Source organism: Echinops telfairi, unplaced genomic scaffold, assembly GCF_000313985.2.
Source record: "Echinops telfairi isolate 266 unplaced genomic scaffold, ASM31398v2 ScPeMD7_1;HRSCAF=3_0, whole genome shotgun sequence".
Lineage (NCBI taxonomy): Eukaryota > Metazoa > Chordata > Mammalia > Afrosoricida > Tenrecidae > Echinops > Echinops telfairi.
This window is the reverse complement of record NW_022103896.1, coordinates 47,345,496-47,352,110: the sequence shown is the minus strand read 5'-3', so window position 1 is coordinate 47,352,110 and position 6,615 is coordinate 47,345,496. Positions and strand designations below refer to the sequence as shown.

General features: G+C 40.3%; 1 protein-coding gene across 4 annotated transcripts in view; it reads right to left on the bottom strand.

The window, feature by feature from the left end:
* Window positions 1-6,615, bottom strand: part of RUNX1T1 (RUNX1 partner transcriptional co-repressor 1) — a 181,555-nt gene that overhangs the window by 76,448 nt on the left and 98,492 nt on the right. The window lies entirely within an intron of this gene.

Here is a 6,615-nt window from a genome sequence, read left to right as displayed (position 1 = left end):
TAACATGTTTTCCATAAAGTACAAGATAGATATGGAGAAACTAATTACTTAATACTTACCATTTGTGTTTCAGCACTGTCTCTCTCTCTCTCTCTCTCTATATATATATATACATATATATATATATATACATATATATATATATATATATATATATATTCCCCTGTATTTTGGACTCTTTTCTCAATTTAAATTGCTTGTGTAAGCAACAGATCGCCAGTAAAAAACGAGAAGCTTTTATGAATAGGGTCTCTAGATCCAATTGTCTATAAATACACGTGTGTACCCCTAAACTATTTTGAGGAACTTCTTGAAGCCTTAAGCATACCCATTTTGTGCTTAGAATTACTGGTGATTAAAATAGCATTGACTATCAAGAAGACACCTTTAAAGCGCTAAAGAACAAGGCTGCCATTTTGAAGAGCAGGGTGTGCCTGACCCAAGTCACTGTATTTTCCAACCCCTTGAGGGAAAATCGCACACGGAATAAGGAACACCAAAGCCCGGGCGCACTCGAGTTAAGGTGCAGCTAAAGAATCTTGCAAGCACCATGGACTGCCAAAAGAACAAGCAAATCTGTCTTCGAAGGAGGACAGCCAGAATGCTCCTTAGAAACAAGGATGGTGAGGCTCTGTCTCATATTCTTTGGACATGTTATCAGGAGAGACAAGCCCCTGACAAGGGACATCCTGCTCGGTAAAGCAGAGGGGCAGCGGCAAAGAGGAAGGCCCTGCCCAAGATGAACTGACCCAGTGACTGAACCAATGGGCTCGACGTAACAACTGTGAGGCTGGCACGGGGCCAGACCGTACTTCATTCTGTTGCAGAGAGGGTCGCTGTGAGTTGGAATTGATTTGAACGCACCTAACAACAACAATATTTATATAAAGGACGAGCCTGTGAAATGTTATCAAAACCATTGTGAACAATTCTCAAAATTATTCCAAAGTCCACCATCACAATAAACTAAAAAGTCTGGACTAACAATTCAAAATCTGACTCATCTTTGTCCATCCATTTCATAAGACTTTGGTTGCAATAAAATATAACACGAACATCGAAATAATGTTTACGGGTATCATGTTTCAAATATAGGATTGATAGGCATAATACCTGTCAAGGGAATCTGAAAACTACTGTCATCCCACCCATTTTCTCTCATAGGGACCCAATAGGGCAGAGTGGAACTCTACCTTTCAATTTCCCAGCCTGTAAGTCTTTATAGGACCAGACAACCCCCTGTTTCGAAACTGGTGGGTTTGAACTGCTAACCCTACAGTTAGTAACCTACTGGTAACCCACTATGCCAAGTTGTAATAAAAGAAGATTTCCCAGGATGATCTAGTTAACAGTACTAGCTTCTCCCTCTGAATCTCTAATGCTGATGACGACAGTGTTAATAAAAACATACTGAAACGATGGCACAGTCACCAGTACATTTCTACTTTTATCTTATTGTTAAAACATGTCTTCATATTGCCATACCACACCATTTAACAACCCGTATCCCAAAGTCCCCATCTAGATAATCACCCAAGCGAGACGGCCTGAACACTACCCTCCTCAATCGTTAACTTCACTGCACAGTCTACTCACCTCAACCAACCTCAGCAAGAAGGGAATAAATAGCTTTTCGCCTATGTTGCAGCTGAGGAAAGAGGTACAGCAGCAAATACAAGTCGCCCTAAATAAAGGCAAATATTTCTGTCATGCCAAGGAGTGAGGGATGAAGCGAGGCTTGCCAGAGTCTGCTGGGAGATAACGGTGGGAACTGCTGGTCCATCTGGCTTTCATTCCGCTAACACTCACACTGAGCTGTTGGGAAGGCAGTCCAGATCCTCCGATTTAAAGCACGTGGTTGGACGGTCAGAGAAAGGAAGAGGGGGAGGGGGGAACTGGATGACAGAGAGTAATAAATAAATAAAGCAAGAGGAGGAAAAAGATGGGAAATCATCATAGAGGAAGAAAAGAGACTGAAAAGGAGGAAAGTTACCCTCAGCAGCTTTGTTCATACAGGCAGCTAAAAGCCAAACCTTACACATGATGGTTACAGCCCTCTGGCTTGTTCAACTCTGCATGGCTAATGAGCAGCCCTCAAACTTTAAGGCACATCTGAAGCCTTTTTTTCCTTTATCATTTTATAAATAGCCTCACTTAGTGAAAAATAAATGAACTATACAGTTAACAAAGCGTTTCCTCTTTAAATTCATTAAGTGCTTTTGGGGTGGGGGGGGTTGTTGATGCATTCATCATTTTTAAAAAGGTTTTAAATACTTATCTTGATCCACATTTGTAGCATTATCCCTATGCATAAGAACTTTAATATTAACAGTAGTAATAGAGGTTGATGGATTTTTTTTAATACAGGAAATGACATCAGTATTATAGGAATAATAACTATTGAGACAATGTGTAGCAAAATGCCAGCTCTATCTAACAGGGATATACATATTCTTTAGGATGTTGACATTAGCCACATTTCTGCAATGGTTAGCTTCTCTCTGTTCAAATGGAGTTTCCACCCAGAGGACCTACAAACTGGGACCATATGTAACTCATTCTGGACTGTTCAGTGCAATCAATCCAGGATGGGGATGGATGGTGAAATAACAGGCCAGACCTAATCCACACACACAGAAAAAACCCTCTCAAGCAGAGAGATTTCAGATAAATTCATAAAATGTGTTTTAAGTATGTTGAACCCTGTTGCATTTGTTTTGGATTATTTAAAAAAAATTTTTGAAATATATATTCTTGAAACTTTTATAGTGAACAGCAAAAGAACTATGATTTAACCACGGAAATATTTCACTCCATTTCAAATTAGAGAACATGGTAGAACCAATATTAAGACATAATATTTCTAAACTCACAAAAATTATACTGTTCTTATATGTAATCTCTCTTCTTTGTTGATGTAAGGGAATGCTGGTTATCTATCTAGAAATCAGAACCAATGATTTAAAAAAAAAGAAAGAAAGAAAGAAAAGAAAAACGATCTCTATCAGACCAGGTAGAAAATACAGGTTTAATCCAAAAGTCTGACTTTACATCAACCCCTTCAGGTCATTTCTAAATAAGACAACCTCTCTATGCCATAGCATTCCCACTCACATGGTAAATATCCAACACATATGTAGCAAGGATGGGTGATGTATGGAAGAAAATGTGGCATATATAAAAAAATTACTAAAGCCATTTTAATATTCAAGCCAAGGCCAGGGCCTTCTAAAGGTGGTATGCTTTCCATTTCCTTTTCTTTTTTTTTTAAGTGAAAAAGTAAAGTATGGCGTAACCTGCCATAGCACTTATTTTACTTTCAATTCATTCAAGTAGTTCCAGATGCATTGTTCAGGTATGAAGAATTGATAGATCGTCTATGTTTTCCTTAATACACTGTTCTAGAGACAATTAGTGTAAGAACACAGCAAGCTCAGTATCAGTGATTGATATTTCTTTTTCTACCATAATCTAGCATGCCAATTATAGTAGAAGACTTATCTATATCTCACAGATGACATACACTCAGGAGAACTTTCTGGGCAATTAATAGTTATCAGTACAGAGTTAATCACATTTTAGTAAGAGTTAGCTAAGAAGTTGAAGGTATGGACCAATAACAGGTTTAAGTCAAAGTGACTACCCCTGGAGCCCAGGGACTCTTAATGGAGAGCAGAAGAGGAGATGGAAGGTAGGGAGAAACAAAACAGAGGACAGAATTAGATTTTTATTTCACTAGAAAAGCTAGCAAATCAAGGGCAGATGATAGTCATTTAGTATCCCCAGAGTCTGAGTGTGAAATGTTACAGCAGTGGCAGTAGTTGTCCTGCATTCCACGCAGTCTCCACAATGTGTCCAAGATCATTGCTTTAAAGTCTGGTAATGTCCACTCCTGTGCAGTCTCCTGACAATACTTGGGGAATGAGAGACAAGCACTAATATTGGAAGCAAGACAGAAAGGCGCAGTGGAGGGATATGTGGGCTAATTGATGAACTTTCAAGTTAAGAGAGACTTGGTTTCATATGTTGACTCTTTAGCCATTAGTAATGAGCTCCCAAGCAGGTTAGTTAAGCTAAGTTTCAGCAATTCTTATTATGTTCAAAATGAGATATGATCCTGTAAGCCTGATAGCTGGAACTCTGGTGGCATAGTGGTTATGCATTGGGCTGGTAACCACAAGTTCAGCAGTTCAAAACAACCAGCCCCTCTGAGGGAGAAAAATGAGGCTTTCTGCTCCTGTAAAGAGTTACAGTCTCAGAAAACCACAGGGGCAGTGCTGTTCTATCTCATAGGGATGTGGTGGAAGGTTACGTAAGCCGACAGTCCTAGTGCTCACCTTATGTATGCATGAATTATCCTGTGTCTACTGCTTAATGACCTATCCCCAACTTCATTTCCAGTGACTTTTCTCAAGTCTATATTCTATAGATATAGGACACCATGATATTCCTTGTTTTTCTGTGTGTGATTCTTTTTGTATTGTTGTGTCTTTCACCTGGAATAATCTGTACACCCCGCATGTGCTTTACATGTCCAATAGAGATTCTCTGTCCTCTTGCAGATGTCCTCCAGGGCCTCATGTTTCTGACACATCATATTACCGCTGCCTCTCTTTTAGCATTACCCAGTCTGTCTGTGTGATGGTGGGACACATGTGTTTTGTATCCCCAAACCAAAACCAATGAAAATGGTGAACAATTTGTTGGCAGAACTGTTTAGTGCCTTTTAGGAAAACAATAAGCACGCATAATCATGGTTCTCATAAGGATGGCTACGTGACTAGCTTTCACAAACAGTCTTCCTGTACTATAGCCTGTTCAAGGGTATCAATCCCAAGTGCACAGCAAATCACAAAGACGCTGCCAATGTAAACTTACGCATGTTTATGTACCGAAGGGTAGGTTAGGGGAAAAGTTGGATAAGTGGGATGGTACGTAAAGGAGAATGCAATGGGTGAGTTGAACCAAAGTGTATAAATTGTTGAATGTGGCACTGATGACCTGCTCTATAAACCTTCACCTAATTTGATCCAGGGATGAGGGTCTGGTTAGAGCAGTGGCTTCTGAGGGGATCTGCTAGGCCAGACAATTTCAAGACAGGTCAACATAGGAGCTACGGTGATTGATTTGGGGGGTTCAAAAATTGTAATCTTGATAGGTTTTCTCAAAGGATACAAGATAGTCATGGAGAATTATTAGGGAGGAACTTGAAGAAAATTGAAAACTGAATGGGTAATAAAAGGCCAGGAAAGTTTGTTTTGTTGTTGTTGTTTTGTTTTATTTTTTTCCCATCACAAAAACATCCCAGCTCCCTCTTTGAGGGTAGCAAGGGCTGCTCTATGAACATTTCCTGGGGAAACTGGACCTTACCTATCCGAAAGTTAAAAACTTGCCCTTTCAGATTTCATTTTGTCCCCCAAACTTAAAGAATACTGTAAAAGAACACTACTTGAGTCCCTTAAGAATGCCAAAGGTATTGTCTGACCTGGCATAAATCAAAGAACACAGAATTCTCCAGGGAAGGTTTAGTGAAATGCAAACAACCTCTTCAGAAGTGTACAGACCTCAAAAAGAAAACAGAACTCACTCCCACAGAAGCCAGTTCTGACTCCGAAGAGCCCTTGTGGCGTACTGTGTTAACAATTGGACTGCTAACTGCAAGGTCAGCAGTTTGAAACCACCAGCTGCTCTGAAGAAGAAAAATGAAGCTTTCAACTGAGATTTATACTCTCAGAAGCTCACAGGGGCTGTTCTACTCTGTCCTATAGGGTTGCAGAGGATATAGAACTAGGTAGAAGATATATCGAAAAGCAGTAGCTTCACATCTTGATTTTTTTTTAAGTGATTTTTTTAAAATAAGGGTTTCCATGATTTTTATAAGACTACTTTTTGACTTACTCTTGTACGTATAAGAGAGGTCCTGGCAACACATGGAGTGAAGCTAACTAGAAGGTTAGTAGTGCAAGTCCAGTAATTACTCATTCAGTAGAAGAAAGAGGAGAAAGGCTGCTTCCATCCGAAGTCATGGCTTCCTCTGCTCATGCCCTCCCTCAGTGCAAGGGCACTTTGTTCTAACAACCTGGCACTCTGCGATGTTCACCCTCCTGGCAAATGGGTGCATAAGCAAATGTGGTAAAGCAGATGGTGCCCAGCTATCAAAAAGCATCTGGGGTCTTCAAGGCTTGAACAAGCAGTCATCTAGCAGAGAAGCAACAAGCCCACATGAAAGAAGCACACCAACCTGTGTGATCATGAGGTGTCCACGGAATCGGGTAACAGGCATCAGGAGACCCCCAAACAAGGAAACATATTGTTGAGAATGACGGGGGGATTGGAACAGAGACCCAAAATCCATCTGTAGACAATGAGCCATCCCCTCACAGAAGAGTCACAAGGCAGGGATGAGTCAACCAGGGTGCAGATGGCACTGATGAAATACACACTAAGGGCCTAGTGCCCCAACAGGCTAGACTGGAAAACACAAGCTTTTCTTTCTTGGTATATTTTAATTTGTTCTTCGTCAGTGGCTTGATGTTGTTGCTGTTTTGTTGTACATTGTTGCTTGGTTTTGCTCTGTCTTGTTTTTGTGCATGTTGTTGTCTCCGCAGGCCTGTC